This window comes from Pteropus vampyrus, unplaced genomic scaffold (genome assembly GCF_000151845.1).
Source record: "Pteropus vampyrus isolate Shadow unplaced genomic scaffold, Pvam_2.0 Scaffold139, whole genome shotgun sequence".
NCBI lineage: Eukaryota > Metazoa > Chordata > Mammalia > Chiroptera > Pteropodidae > Pteropus > Pteropus vampyrus.
Window position 1 is genome coordinate 3,660,783 of NW_011888920.1, and position 15,862 is coordinate 3,676,644.

Here is a 15,862-nt window from a genome sequence, read left to right on the forward strand (position 1 = left end):
GCAAAGAATATTTTGAAGGATAAAGAAGGTCATTTAATAATGATAAGAGTCATACCATCAAGAAGACATAACAATCCTAAAGTTTATGTACCTAATAACAGAGTTTCAAAATATATTACGTAAAATTTGATAGAATTGCTGGAGAAATAGACAAATCCACAACTGTAGTCATAAATTTAAATACCTTTCAAACACTGATAGAACAAGTAGAAAATCAATAAGCACATAGAAGACTTGAACAAACTATCAATTAACTTGACCTAACTGACACTGATAAAGATTCTATCCAATGTCAGCAAAATACATTCTTCTCAAGTGCACAGAGTACATTTACCAAGATAAATAACATTCTTGGCCCTAACATAAGTCTCAATAAATTTAAAAGGATTCAATTAACATAAAGTATGTGCACTGAACACAATGGAATTAAATAAGAAATTACAACAGAAAAATATTTGGAAAACCGCCAACTATTTGGAAACTAAATTTCACACTTCCAAATAACCAATGGATCAACAAAAAAATAAAAAATAAAAAAAATTAAAAAGCAGAAAAAAGAAAAAATACAATAGATGCAAATATGTGGGACGGTGCTAAAACAGTACTCACAGGGACAATTAAAGCATTAAACACCTGTATTAGAAAACAGGAAAGGACTAAATCAATGTCACCTTTCATCTTAAAAAAACTACAAAAAATAAAGAAATAATGAAAAAATATAAACAGAAGAAAATTTCTAAAATATTATTATTGAGAGAATCAGGTAAAAAGGTTATTAGTTAGGTATTTCTCAGAGCACATCGGCTTCCTTGTCCATACTCGGAACTGATTTTTATCTTCTTTTTCTCCATATTAATCTTTGTATATCTTGCTATTCTTTCAAGTTTGTCTATTTATGTAAACTGCTATAACTTACAAATTATTATTTTAACTTCAGATCTGTATCTCAACTGTAGTGCATTACATTTTGAAAAATGTCAGAACTGTTCACTAAATGTTTTTCATAATAGTGACCAACTATGTGCTAGATATTAATAAAAACTTTAAGTACTCTCTCCAAATATCCCTGGCAACACAGGAACTGTCATTCTCACTTGTACATATTAAAAAGCTGAGGCTAATAGAGACTAAATAACAGTCAAAATCACACTGCTACTAAAAGACAGAATACAGAATCAAACACAGGTTGATCCAACTATGAAATTGAAGAGTGCCAGGTATATAATAAGCCTCTCTCACTTAAGAAATCCACCTTTAAAACATAGAAAGGGTATATCTTGAATATATAGTCTTTGAAGCAGAATAGAGAATTTGAAGAAAACTTAAATTTCATCTAGAATAAACATACCCAATTAGGTTAAGGTACTTATCCAAGAGAACACAGATATCTAATAGGTAATTATCTTATTTGAAATATATTAGTAGGAGAAAAATACAGACTTTTATATATTAACTGGGCTTTCATATGATATATGATTATATCAACTATTAAAAAAAGTTCATAACTGATCAGAGAATATATTCAATTCAAATGAAATCTCTACATATGAGACAGTGTTTTTATTCTTTACATTCACAAGTGTTGTCAAACTTCTCTGATTTATTCATAGTGTTGAATTAAACAGGGTACAGTCTTGCCAATTGAATCTGAATGATTCTTCAACATAAATGAAATAAAATATGATATTCATCAATCCAAGAACAGTAACTATAATTCCCTCCTCCTAATATCCTCTAATTTTTTGCATTTTTTTCCATTATCTTGTCTTTGGGGTTAGATCCAAAATATTTGAAATTTGTCAGCCATGTACACATCATCTATAACCTTTAGCCCTTTCTATCTTTGGCAACGTAATTAACATTTAAAAAATACTGTTTTAATGGATGGACTATTAACAAATAGTGGAGAATGTATTAAGTCTAAGGGGGAAAAGTGAAAAAAAACTGCTGGAGGAAAGAAGGTGAAGATGACCACCAGACAACGGCCCATCCTCATTTAATTCACCAAGTTCCCCATCATCCTGAAGTAGCCGGCTGGACAGAACAGTGAACTGGCCTTTTCAAGATTTAGTTACAAGTGCTGGCTAGGTGACATTTTGTGATGATAGGGCAATGTTCTCCAGGATGAAGTGTATACTTAAACCAGCATCCAAACCACGATGTTGCCTCTCCCACAGCTGGGATTCACAGGTCTGAGAATCTAGGTGAAAAAATAAGAGTGACCCATCTCACTCTTGTCCCTTTTGACACACTAGCAAATTTTTGCTTCTCATCTCTTTGACTTTAGGCCCTACTGGTCTAGAGGTCTTAGTTCCAAAGGGAGGAATACGTCTACCAAGGGACACAACAATCACTCATTGAACTTGAAGTGAGACTGCCATCTGGCCGCTCTACTTCCTCGTTCCACTGAATCAAGAGGCAAAGAAAGGAGTTACTGTACTTGCTGGAGTAACTGATTGACTGTCAAGGGAAAATTGGGCTGCTATTACACAACTGAGGTAAAGTGAAGAATATCTAGAATGTCGGAGATCTTTTGGGGCACCTCTTAGTATTCTCATGGCCTATGATTAAAGTCAATGATAAACTACAACAACTCCATTAAGGCAAGATTGCTAATAAGTGGTCCAGACCTTCGGCAGCTAAGGTGCTGCTGAAAGCAAAGGGAATATGGAATGGGTAATAGAAGAAAGCAGTTGTAAATGCTAGCTAAAACCACATAACCAGTTTCAGAAATTAATACTGTAATAGTTGTAATATACCTTCAATATTTTTATATGAATACTTATGTGAATGTACATTTAAACATTAACCAAAACTTTTTTTCTTTTCATCCCCTTACCATCTAACACAAAATATATTATAATGTAGCTTTGTATTCTATTCCAGAGAAAAGGTTAGCATGTTTTTGGTTGTATATAAGATAGTTATATAATGTTAGACAAAAGCATGACTTTCTTATTTTCTTTATTTGGAGATTAAATACAATTTAAGGCGATATACCAAGGCAATATATATATATATTGACAGAGTGACCATGCCTTATATCTATCTATCTATCTATCTATCTATCTATCTATCTATCTATCTATCTAGATAGATAGATAGATAGATAGATAGATAGATAGATATAAGGCATGGTCACTCTGTCAATTTGACTAGTCTGACATACATTTACCAGAATTCCCTTCTGTTTGTGTTATGGTTAGGGTGGGCAATGAAAGAGATTCTTATGGAAGGCTTAGAGTGCCTGCCCTCTAGACTTCAAGCTCCAACATCAGATGCAAACACAAAAGCCTTAATGAGACTGCTTAATCAACGCCCACAATTTCATAAGGTCAAATCCCTGTATGAAACCTGTATCTGTTATCTCTTAGTAGTTCTGTTTCTCTGACTGAAAAGTGACTGATACAGATTTAACCTTCTAAAAATAGCAGTAACAAGCTGCTTTTGTTCAGGGACTATGCTTGTATATTCTTTCAAGAATGTTCCAGGAATAATATTATTTTTAATATCATTAACCACTGTTTAGAAGTAGTATGTAACAGTACAGAAACTGAGACATTTCAAATGTCAACTAAAATTAATGTAATAATGAAGTAAAACCATTCTTTTTCTGCTTCAGTCCACTATCTGTAATGACTAAATCCAAAAATACTATTTTAGTATGGTCCAATTTGAATGTAGTCAATTATCTCCCTTCTCTAGTCCTATGTCCTGGTTGCCATGTTATGACAGAAAAGTCACTAAATATTGCAAATGGTTCCACTATAAACTCATAAGCTGAACTAACTCTTCAACACGATTTTTAAAAACTCCCATTTTCCACAGTAGCTATTTTGGAAGATCACCATTAAATTCTGTATACTCCATCAACTCCCCTCTCACTCTCAGTAGATGGGCTCAAAGAGAAAATTAAAATTAGACACGAATTTCCTCATCTTCCTACCTCCAGACCTACAAAGCACCCAGCAAGCACAGGGCTTGTACTTCTTCCCTACTGCTATAATAAAAGGCACATGTGTTCCTATTCAAATTAATCCTGGCATCCATTCACTGAACTCTAATCCCTTTCTATACACTCTGGATAGAGTCTGCTCAGATAAGTCACTCATAACTTCTCCATTTTTTCCTTTATTATCGGCCTTTCCTTCACTTGCCAACAACTCTTCCAAATCAGAATTTAAGTATTCGAGCATGCTAAAGATTATTCTGTTTTAAATATGCTTTTGGAATGCATTCCACAGTCAAAAGCTAAATCTCTTAAATATCAAGAGAAGAAGTCAGAATTTTATTAAATAGTGACTGATAGCTGATAATAATGTGGGAGATGTCAAATTGTGAATGATATTTAGAATACAACCATTATTGAAAAATGGTAGAATAAGTCCTTCTGAAGAGCCAAATTTCCAAATAGCTATAGGTTTACCACTGATGTATAAAAACATTTCTTACTGTAGTCACTTTGAAAAGAAATGTTCCCAAACAGTATTATAAACATTCCTGCCTTTTAAAATAGAATATATGGAACTTAATCTTTCCCTGATAATACAGGATAATTACTGGGACAATTACTATAATGTGTTATAATTCTAGAAAGGCCCTCTGGAGGTCTGGTTGCTTCTATGCTAGCTATATCAACCAAGACATCCGTGATTTTTTTTAGTTATTTCTCTCCATTTTTCCATCTTATTCTTTGCTCTGTGTATTAAGTCAGCTGTCAGTTCTCATTGCTGTAAGCATTTCTCCTTGTGGTAGTCTGTTTTCCCACTTCTAACCTCCTGATTGTATTATACTTCTAGTCTGAAACTGGATAACCAGGTATATTAGAATTATATATATATATACATATATAAAAGTTGGGTTCTTGAGGCACCTTCTCCAGGTAATCAATAAATAGTTGTTATATTTTGAGTAAAAACAGAAAAGCTAGCCTACAATCTATAAATATTTGATTAGCATCAAGAGAAGAGACATAAAATGCTATATTTTAAAACCATGACATATCATGGGGAAAAAAAGGGTTCATATGTTTGTCTTATTCACTGGCCTACAATGACATCCTAGCCAGAAGCAACTTTTTGAATCTTGTTTCTTCTACTACTAATCACCATTTGTACACTGCATTATTATGAGGCTAAAATAGTCACTATAATCTGTTAGAAGAATAAAATAAGGAAATTAATTCTATATTTTCAAAATTGTTTAAGATTATTTCAAACTCAAAGACTCACGAGTAATTATTTTTCGAAGTGGAACTAAAGCCAAGTGGCAAAGACAAAGAAGAGCAAATGATGTACTAAAACAACGTAACTGTGCTTTTGGTCTTCACCTTACACATTCATACTATGTGAAGTATTATATTACCTAGCTCTTTTACAAATAAAACTCTCATAGTTCATAAAGAACTAGCATCATTATCACCTAGTTTGTTGATAAATACTAATTTTCAAGTGTCAACTTCATGAAATGACTAAAAACATACCCATGTTTCAGTTTTTCATATAACTACCAAGCAAGCATACAAGTCAAGTGATGATTAAATAACCATTAAGTTTCAGTTGACAGAAAAATCTCAATTGAAATACATCCTATTATAGCAATTCTTAGCTGAAAAACTATTTTTAAAAACTGCTCTCTTGTTAAATCACGTACCACTGTAATGCTAGAAACTCAGCAGCTAAATAGATATGCCAAATGGATCATAATTTTGTCTACTAACAAAGTCTGTTTTAAAAAAAAAGAACAAGACAAGAAAAACCATGGAATTCCATCAAATTATATTAAAATCTTATGAAATTACATAACAAATCATTCACTTCCAGATGGTTTAAATCCTAAAGCTGATTTCTTAATTATATTTTTCCCTACAAAACATCTGGGAATTAAAACTAACTTATTAGAACTATCAGTTTTTATTGCACAAGAATGAGTCACTTTCATAAGTGATTTCTTCATGGAAGAAAAAAAATCACACACACAAATTATTATGAAAAGAGAAGAAATCACTGATGTTAAATCATAGAAAAAAAACATTTTATATTTCATGAAAATGAAAACAAAACAAAATAAAAAGCTGGGGTAGCAATACTTATACCAGACAAAACAGACTTTAAAACAAAGGCTATATAGCAAGAGACAAAGAAGGACCCGGCAAACCCACTTCTGGATACTGATCCAAAGAAACCCAAAACACTACTTCAAAGAGACATGTGCATCCATATGTTCATTGCCGCATTATGTACAACAGCCGAGATATGGTGGCAACCTAGCATCTATTAATGGATGAATGGATAAAGAAGAGGTGGTACATGTATACAATGCAATATTACTTAGCCATAACAAGGAATAAAATCTTGCCACCTGCAACAACATGGTTGGTTGGACCTGTTGGGTATTGTGCTGAGTGGAGTAAGTCAGACAGAGAAAGACAAATGTCATATAATTTTACTTACATGTAGACTCTAAAGAACAAAATAAAGAAACAAACAAAACAGAAACAAACTCATAGAGAACATTTTGATGATTGCCAGATGGGAGTTGAGGGGGTGGGCAAAAAAGAGGATAGGATTAAGAAATACAAATTAGTAGTTAAAAAATAGTCATGGAGATGTAAAGTACAGTATAAGAAACATAGTCAATAATGTAATAACTATGTATGGTGTCAGATGGGTACTGTAGTTCACTTCGTAAGTTATTTAAATGTCTAATCACTATGCTGTATACTTGAAATTAATATAATATTGCATGCTAAATGAAAAATTAAAAAATTATTAAAATAAAAAAGAAAACCTTATCTGAAACATTGAAAATGGAAGTGGATATTACTGATGCCATAAGAAGCAAAAGAGATTCGACCTATCAATGAGCAAACTCCTAGGGTAGTTTTTAATTCCACATTCTCTTACTACCTACATAAATAAAAATAAACTTTAATGTTAGCTTTTACAAGCAACTCACAACATTTTTCATTAGAATATTTACATGTCTAAAAGACCTGGGAACGTTATAAGTAATCCCTGTCATCCTTGTTTTGCTGTGCGGATAATTTCTGTATAACACATTTAATAAGACTATTCAACAACATTTATTCACTTTTTAAAAAAATCAGTATTGTATAATTTTACTTTTCCAATGTTTCCATCTGTAGCATTACTGGGTCATGTATATTATGCCAGGAGGTATAAATATCCTGAGCCCTCCCTAAGGTCTTTGCTGGAAGAGGACAATAACAGGAATTAGTGGCAGAACTTGAGAATATTTGCTAATATGGTACTGGCTTATATGTAATTCTATGTATTTGATATTTAAATTAAGGCATGGATTACAGACAAACGTTTGTTTTTTTTTTTTAAAAGGTGCTATTAAAATTTCGCTAGTTTTATTCAAGCAACTTAATAGTTAATATATTCTCATCATGCTATTTGTTAAGCATTTGAGCTTCTAAAAATATCACTGCTATTTTTGAAACTTAAAAACATATACATTCAATTCTTGATTCTGTGTACTACAAATCAACCACACATTCCAGGAAATTTTCTCCATTATCTGACTATCCCTATCACCACACCTCTTCTTTCTGATAAAACCTGAATGACTATTTCTCTGCAGTTCAGTGGTATGACAACTTCAAAATTTTTTTAGATGTAGAGAAGGTTGATAATAAAAAGGACAAAAACAAAGAGATGAAAGATTGTGCTTGGTTTTAAAATAATATTGTTGCAAAATCAAAACAGGCATTATTGAGAACAACAGAAAATAGAAAACAAGATTCGAGATGAGGCTGGAGAGGTAGAGACCAAACTATTCAAGGTCTTGTTAGGCCATATTTAAGAATTTGGTCTTTAACCTAATAGAAACCAAATGGCATTTGAAATGTTTTAACACAGAGGCCAAAAGATCAGATATACATTTTGGGAAAAAAAAAAAAAAATTCCTCTGCCTTCAGTGAGGTAGAGTTAAGAAAGAATTAGAAGGTAAGAAGGAATGCCAAAAAGCACCTGCAACACTACTTTCACAGACCTGGTGTAACAGTGGGAATAAAGAGAAGATGATTGATTAGGAATAGGGGGAGGACAAAATTGGTGACAGACTTGATGTGGAAAATTAAGGAGAAGTGTCACTGATAAATCCTAGCTTTCAGACCTAGGCTAGGTAGTAGTACCATGTACTGATAAAGGAAAAAACTGAAAATGAATCAGGGCTCAGGAAAGGGAAATATGACCATTGGCAAGCTACTCAGTATCTCTGAGCAACAGTTTTTCTTTATTAAATGGGGTTAATAATACCAATGCTGTCTAATAGTTATAAACATCAGTGTATGTAAAGAGCCTGGTATGTAGCAAAACCTAAAAGAACAGTAGTTATTATTCTCTCCTAGAGCACAGTTTTCAACTAGGGGTGACTGTCAACGGGACATTTGGCAATGTCTAGAGATATTTTTGGTTGTCATGACATGGCGTGAGTGTGGATGCTACTGGCATCGACTGGGTAGAAGGTTAGGGATGCTGCTAAACATTCTACAATAGACAGTCTTCTGATAACAAAGAGTTAACCAGCCCCAAATATCAAAAATGCCACAGGTGAAAAACCCTGTTCCAGAGGGATATAATCACATTGTTGCAGCAAGGAAAGTTCTTTTGTATTCATTGATTATAATGACCATCTACGTGAATTGAGGAGTTAAATTATTAAATTGTTTAATCTTGCAAATAGTTTCCAAATTCAAGCCTAGAAATTGAAGATGTTTGTGAATAGCTAAATACTAAGCATACAAAAATGTCTTCTAACCAAGTAAGTGAATTTGTTTTCCTATTTTGATGTTTGAGTAAAAAAACATGAACTATAACAAACTGTCACCTTATAAAAAATCAGATACTAAGAAAAACTACATGAAAATTGAAAACTGAAAGCTTTTCTTAGCATCATTATGTAGAAACAATGATTTGCAACAAATATATTTAAGTAATATTGCATTACTACACAGGGCTTACCAACAGAGAAAAACAGATTACAGTCTAATTCTTACATAAGCATTTCAACTTTTATGACAATTTTTAATCAAAATTTTTATCAAAACTGTGAAACTATCTTTCAAACTCCAAGGCCTCAAATGTACTAGAAAAAGAATTAGTTGATTCTAATTACTTAACAGACCAAAATCTGAGAGAACTGCAGACAGATCTCATAAATCTCACCATGGTCAAAAACTAGGACCTGACCACAATAAGATACTACTTCACACCCATTTAGGACAGTTGCGTTTAAAAAGGATTAAAAAAAAAAACAGACAAAAGAAAAAAGATTGGTAGTTCCTCACAAAGTTGAACATAGATTGAGCAATTCCACATTTACGTATACACATCCAGAAGAACTGAAAGCAGGGACTCAAAAGACACTTGTACTCCAATCTTCATAGCAGCATTATTCACAATAGCCAAAAGGTAGAAAATGACCCAAATGTCAATCAGCACATGAATGGATAAAAAAAAGCGTGGTATATACATACAATGGAATGTTATTCAGCCTGGACAAGGAATGAAATTCTGACACATGATACAAAATGGATAAACCTTGAAAAAATTATGCTAAGTGAAATAAGCCAGACACAAAAGGACAAATATTGTATGATTCCACTTATATGACGTACCTAGAATACGCAAATCCATAGAGACAGAGAAAGAACAGAGGTTGCCATGGGCTAAGGGAAACACAAAGGTGGGAACAGGAGTTATTGTTTCATGGGTCCTGAGCTTCAGTTCAGAATGATGAAAAAGTATGGAAATAGATAGTGGTAACACAAAATCACAGAGAGGTGCACAACATCATGAATGTACTGAATTGCACAGTGAAAAATGATTACAGTATTAAGTTTTTTGTTATGTATATTTTACCATAAAAAAAAAAAAACAAATAAGATTGAACTAAAGTATATTAAATAAATTCTGGTGTTCCCACCCCTAAGTGATGTTCAGGAAAAAAATAAAATTTGTTATACAGCATAGACTGGATTTAAGCCTAAATCTTTTATAAAATAAACAAACTGAATGAAAATTTATTTTATTCTGTTCCACATATAAGCAAAATATCACCTCTATCAATCTATAAAACCAAACTTCAAATTTTCTTTAAAGGATGTCACAGGAAAATATACATAATTTCACACTCTTGGATTAACTATTTCCAACACTAATTTCAACCCCTTTCCGATGAAAGTTTATGAAAATGGAAATAGCTACCATGAGAACTTAAACAATGAAAGGATGCTGCAATGGGTTGGCAATTTTGACATTCCTTATCTTCTTCTAATCATGCCTTTAAGAAAAGTATGTCACTTAATCTCTTAAGATTTGTTATTAATATTGGCTTACTAAAAAATAAAAAAAGCATTTAAGTTCTACTATATATTCTGGAAATATGTACTTTGTATTTAAAGACTTCCATCAAAAAATATATCAACTCGTGAGTGTCACAAATTCAGGAAAAATAAAATTATCAATAGAAACACAAGCATCCTTTAATAGAAAATAAAATCATCTTTTCTTACAATTTAAAGTAAAATCTTAATTACTTTAAGTCATTCTTTCCCTTCCTGTCTTCTCTTGTACCTTCCATTTGCCCTCCCCTTCAGTCCATTTTTAACACACTATCAGTATAAAAAGTATAAAATTACTGCCCACAGTGCTAACAAAATTAATGAGGAAAGATGTATATAGATCTCATGAAGATGTGCCTAAGTTTACGTTGCCAAGGAAACACTGACGTCTTAGATTTTAAATGGAAGAGTTTATATTTAAAGAAGGTTGGAGTCAAAAGAATGTATTTTAAGAAAGAGCAAAGCACACACCATTTATTCCCAAATACCAACAAATGGCACATGGCAATTGTACAAAGACAATTAAATTTAGGAAACAATCAACAACTATCCATTAACCTGAGTCATCTAAAAGGCAGTACTGTTTAATGAAAAAAGCTGGACTGGGAGTTAAAAGTTAATGCTTCTGGTGCTGGCTTTTACAATTCATTAGCTTTGGGAACTTGGAATACTTACTTAGCCTCGCATGAGCCATTTAATTCTCTTAGTCTTAGTTTCATCATTAGTAAAATGTAGAAGGTTAAAGCAAGATTAGTAAAGTCCCTTCCTACAATCGAATATTCTTTAGTTCTATGATTTTGAAGAAACTTTCAAAAAGTTACTATATACCTATTTTCTTAGGTATATAATAAATACACTGTCACCTATACTCTAAGATATATATACAGTATGATAATAGATGTACATACTGTTCTTTGTCAAGATATTTTTTATTTTCTCCTTATTTCATTAATACTCAGAAAAAAACTGAGAAATACAGAAAGGATAAAAAGACCAACAACCACTATTTCCCTAACCAAATATAAAAATATAATCAAGTTTATATTTGGCATGAGATACCTTTCTTAACCTAGATATAAGAAAGAGATGGTATTAATGATTTAGTGGTAAAATACAACTGTAAAGAAAGTGAGCATAATCTGAATTTCAGAATTATAAAAAAAGAATGGACAGTAAAAATTAAATAAACAAATAAATATAATACAAAAGAGTAGAATTGAATACAGACCGGAAGTAGTATCAAATTTGCTGTTCAATCCGAAATATTTCCTCTTCTCAGTTTAGGTGAGGACACCAGGTATTACTCTCAAAAGACTTCCCCTGGTCTTTCACAGTAATTTGCACGTCCATAATTACTAGATTCATTTCTCATAATTATTTATTGAATGTGTCTTTTTTCTCACTAGATTACAAGCTTCCTAAAAGCAAGGGTCATGTCTTCCTAAAGTACCAAGTGTATCAGTAGAACACCTCACACACTGAATGTAGTCAATTAACATTTTTTGACTGAATAAACAAATAAACAGGAACTTGATTTATATCAGTTATTACTGACTGGTTACTTCTCCCAAGGCCTTTTAGATCCATTTTCAGAGTAACTACTAAGTAAAGGAAGGACCCAAATTCAAAGACATTTGCCATAAAAATACATATCATTCTGATATCCTGCACCAAGGACTGACAAACCATGGCCCACAGGCCAAATTAGGCCAGGTACCTATTTTGGAAATAAAGTTTTGTTGGAATACAGTCATACCATTTTATATATCGGCTCTAGCTGCTTTTATGCCACAATAACAGAGCTGGTAATTGCAAAAGGAAGCTAAAAATATTCACAATCTAGCCCTTTAGAGAAGTTTGTCAACCTCTATCATAGACTAATAAAAGAAAAAACACAGGGTAATGAGCTCTTGAGCTCTTTTCACGAAACTATTTAACATCGAAACTATATGCCAATGATATTATTCTCTCTAAAAATGCAGTAAGTCTTTTTGCTCTCAGACATGGGCACATCACGAAAGAATGTTATTATCAAGCCAGATGCACCTGACACCCTATTACTGGAGAAGCATGCAGATTACATATCACATCCTGTGGCTCAAAGAAAGATTATAAGTACTGTATGAGTACCTGAGAACGAGTAGCATCTTTTGGGGTCTGACTATAAGAGATCCCATTGGACAACTACACCGCATAAATAAGGAAGAAATTCTCAAATTTATGAAGTCATGTCAACAAAAGTGGTGGAATAGGTGCTAGCATTGGACATGACCTCATCTTTTGTATACTTTGAGTGCTGCCCAGATTCGTATTCTGTATGTTAGTATTAATGTTATTGATGTAAAGAAAGTTGTGAAATATGTTCAGAGTCTATAGAAAGAAGAGGGTTCTTTTGCTGGAGATATTTGGGGTCCCACTAAGCAGCTGGTCTAACTGGAGTTAATGGTCTGCTTTAAGTGCCAGCATGCACTGGGCTAGTTATATCAGCATACAGAAGCATTGGAACAGAGGGGGCCGGTCTAAAAGATAAGGACTGAATACAGCGCAGGCTGGAGAGAAGAGCTGCTTCATGGAATGTCAAAATCTACTTTTATATACTAGAGATAAATTAATACGAGATTCTCTTTTTGTGCAGTGACAACTTTGGGTCTATTGGGGAAGCGGGATGTTATTAATGTGGAAAAGGCAATCGTATTTGTTTTACCATGTATGAACTTCGATGGTGGATTTCGTAGTAGACTAGGTTCTGAATCCCATACGGGGCAAGATTCCTGGCTATTACTAAGCAGCTGAATCAAGTAAATTCTGATTCACTCGGCTGGTGGCTTAGTGAATGACAGTTACCTTCAAGAGGACTCAATGCAAGGCCAGAGAAGTTACCAGATGTATGTTACTCATGGGGAGTGCTGGCTTTCCTAAGATAATTGAAAGGCTTCACTGGACTGAGAAAAGAAAAACTGCATCGTTTTGTATTTGTATGTCAAGATGAAGAAACAGAAAGATTTGCAGACAGGCCAGGAGATATAGTAGATCCTTTTCATATTTTATTTGGAATTGCTGGATTGTCACTTTTTGGAGAACAGGTAAACCTATTAGTCCTGTTTTTTGCATGCCTGAAGAAAGACTTAGGAGAGTGAATGTTCAGCAGGAACTAGTGAGCTAGATTTATTGACGCAAAAGTTTCTTAGTGTAGTTTTGCCATCTTAACATTTTTGTATTTGAAGTGCTTATCAAACTTAAAAATGACCACGTTAATATTTTGTATATAAATTGTATTTTTAATAAATTACATAATTATACCTATTGTAAAATAAAGACCTTGTCTTCAGTTTAAGATTTTCTTCTAGAATGCTGTTATTCTAAGTACAATATTTTATGTTTCAAAGCATTTATATTTTCCATAACAGTAATCGTTAGTTTAAGAACTGTTTAGTTGAAAATCTTATTTCTACTTGATTTTCCCACATGCTCCCTTCATGTTATGTAATGACAGTTCATGTAAACTGGTCTGCGTCAATGATAAAAAGTAATAATCCCCATTTTAAATATGAATGAAAATATTCCCAAAAATAAATGGCTATTGAAATTTTGGAGTAAAAAATGCAGTAACAACTACATTAGTTCATACTTTTTTAAGAGTAAAGAGATTAAGCACAGTATTAATAGAAATGGTCAATACTCTAAATACTTTGTTTTTTATAAGCTTTTTAGCATTTCTTCAAATTTCTAGGAAAGCTGATTTTAATTATTAAACATAAAAAACAAAAATTGCTACTATGCTATGGTTAATTATTTGCCATGATGAACAAAATCATAATGCCAAATCAGCATTTTTATAGTAATCTGTAACTCCATTAACTCTACCACATAAATGGTAGGAATGGGCATTACTCTGTGTATTTAAAAAGTTTATCTTTTCTATAAGAAATTACCTAAGATGATTCAAGCCAACCTCTTTCCTTCTGCTATCATATACAAATTCATCTTCAGCCAAAAATAAACAAAAAGACATGATAAAGTTATAACAACTGACTGCAGGAGGGGAAATGGGAGGGCACTTAATGCATTTCTTTGGTTGCTACAACAAAATTAACATCTACATTAAATAATACAAAGAAAATTTGCTCAGAATAAAACGACACCCTTTTGAAAATCTTAATACCTCACCACTACAATATCAATACATAAAATCGATCAATGCTTTTCATAAAATCTGAATTTTATGTCTATCAAGTTTGCCCAGTTTGTAGGTTTACTTATTGCTATTAGCTCTGGCTGATTTCTGCCAAAAATCATTAGGCAATATCTAAATCATATTAAAAATATTTACTTATGAGTAGTGGGGAAAAAATGAATGGACAATGAGAAAGAAACATTTATTGAGTGCCTACTGTCTAAAATGGATTTCTTATAAATCCATTTAGTAAAGATGATTTCATGTGACTATTTAATCCAAAACGTGTCATTTTATAAAACTGGAATATTATTTTGTAAGTTAAAAATTTCTGCTGTAGCTAATATAGCCTGGAAATGAAACTTTTAAGAATCATATGCTACTGATAAACTTTTTTTCTCCAGTTTATTGAGATATAACATTGTGTAAGTTTAAGGTGTACAATGTGAAGATTTGATATGTCCATATTGCAAAATGGTTCCTTAACATATCCTTTACCTTACATAATTACTATTTTTTCATTGTTGTTATAGTGAGACCATTAAAGCTGTACTCTCACAGCAACATGCCAGTATACAATACAGTACTGTTAACTATAGTCACTATGCTGTACATCAGATCATCTTATAACTGAAAGTTTGTACCTTTTGACCAATAGCTCCTCTCTTCACCCACCTCTGGCAAACACCATTCTACTGTTTCTGAGTTTAGTATTTTCAGATCCCATATATACATACAATCATACACCATTTGTATCTGACTAATTTCACTTATAATGCCTTCAAGATCCATTCATGTCACAAATAGCAGGATTTCCTTTTATTTTATGGCTGACTCTTATATATATAGATAGATAGTTAGGTAGATAGATAGGTAGGTAGGTAGGTAGGTAGGTAGGTAGGTAGATAGATAGATAGATAGATAGATAGATAGATAGATAAACAAATAGGCAGGCAGGCAAACAGACGTTTATCTATCCCCATCACATTTTCTTTATCCATTCATCTGTTGATGAACACAGGTTATTTTCATGTCTTGGCTATTTTGAATAACGCTGCAATGAATATGGGGGTGCGGATGTCTTCGAGATAATGGTTTTATCTTCTCTGAATACCCAGAAGTGGAACTGCTGGATCATATGGTAGTTCTATCTTTAATTTTTTGAGGAACATCCATACCGTTTTCCATAGTGGTTGTACCAATTTACATTCACACTAACAGTGTATCAGGGTTCCTTTTTTGTCCATATCCTCACCAGCATCTGTTACCTGTTCTCTTTTCGGTAAGTCATTCTAACAGGTGTGAGGTGATATTGC

The 15,862-nt window shown here is 32.6% G+C and overlaps 1 protein-coding gene and 1 pseudogene across 6 annotated transcripts in view; one reads left to right on the plus strand and one right to left on the minus strand.

Annotated features, from left to right (window-relative positions):
• The window catches only part of CWF19L2 (CWF19 like 2, cell cycle control (S. pombe)), a 92,315-nt gene that overhangs the window by 20,243 nt on the left and 56,210 nt on the right, over nt 1–15,862 (minus strand). The gene's annotated exons all lie outside the window — the stretch shown is intronic.
• LOC105297451 lies at nt 9,604–15,331 on the plus strand (annotated as a pseudogene).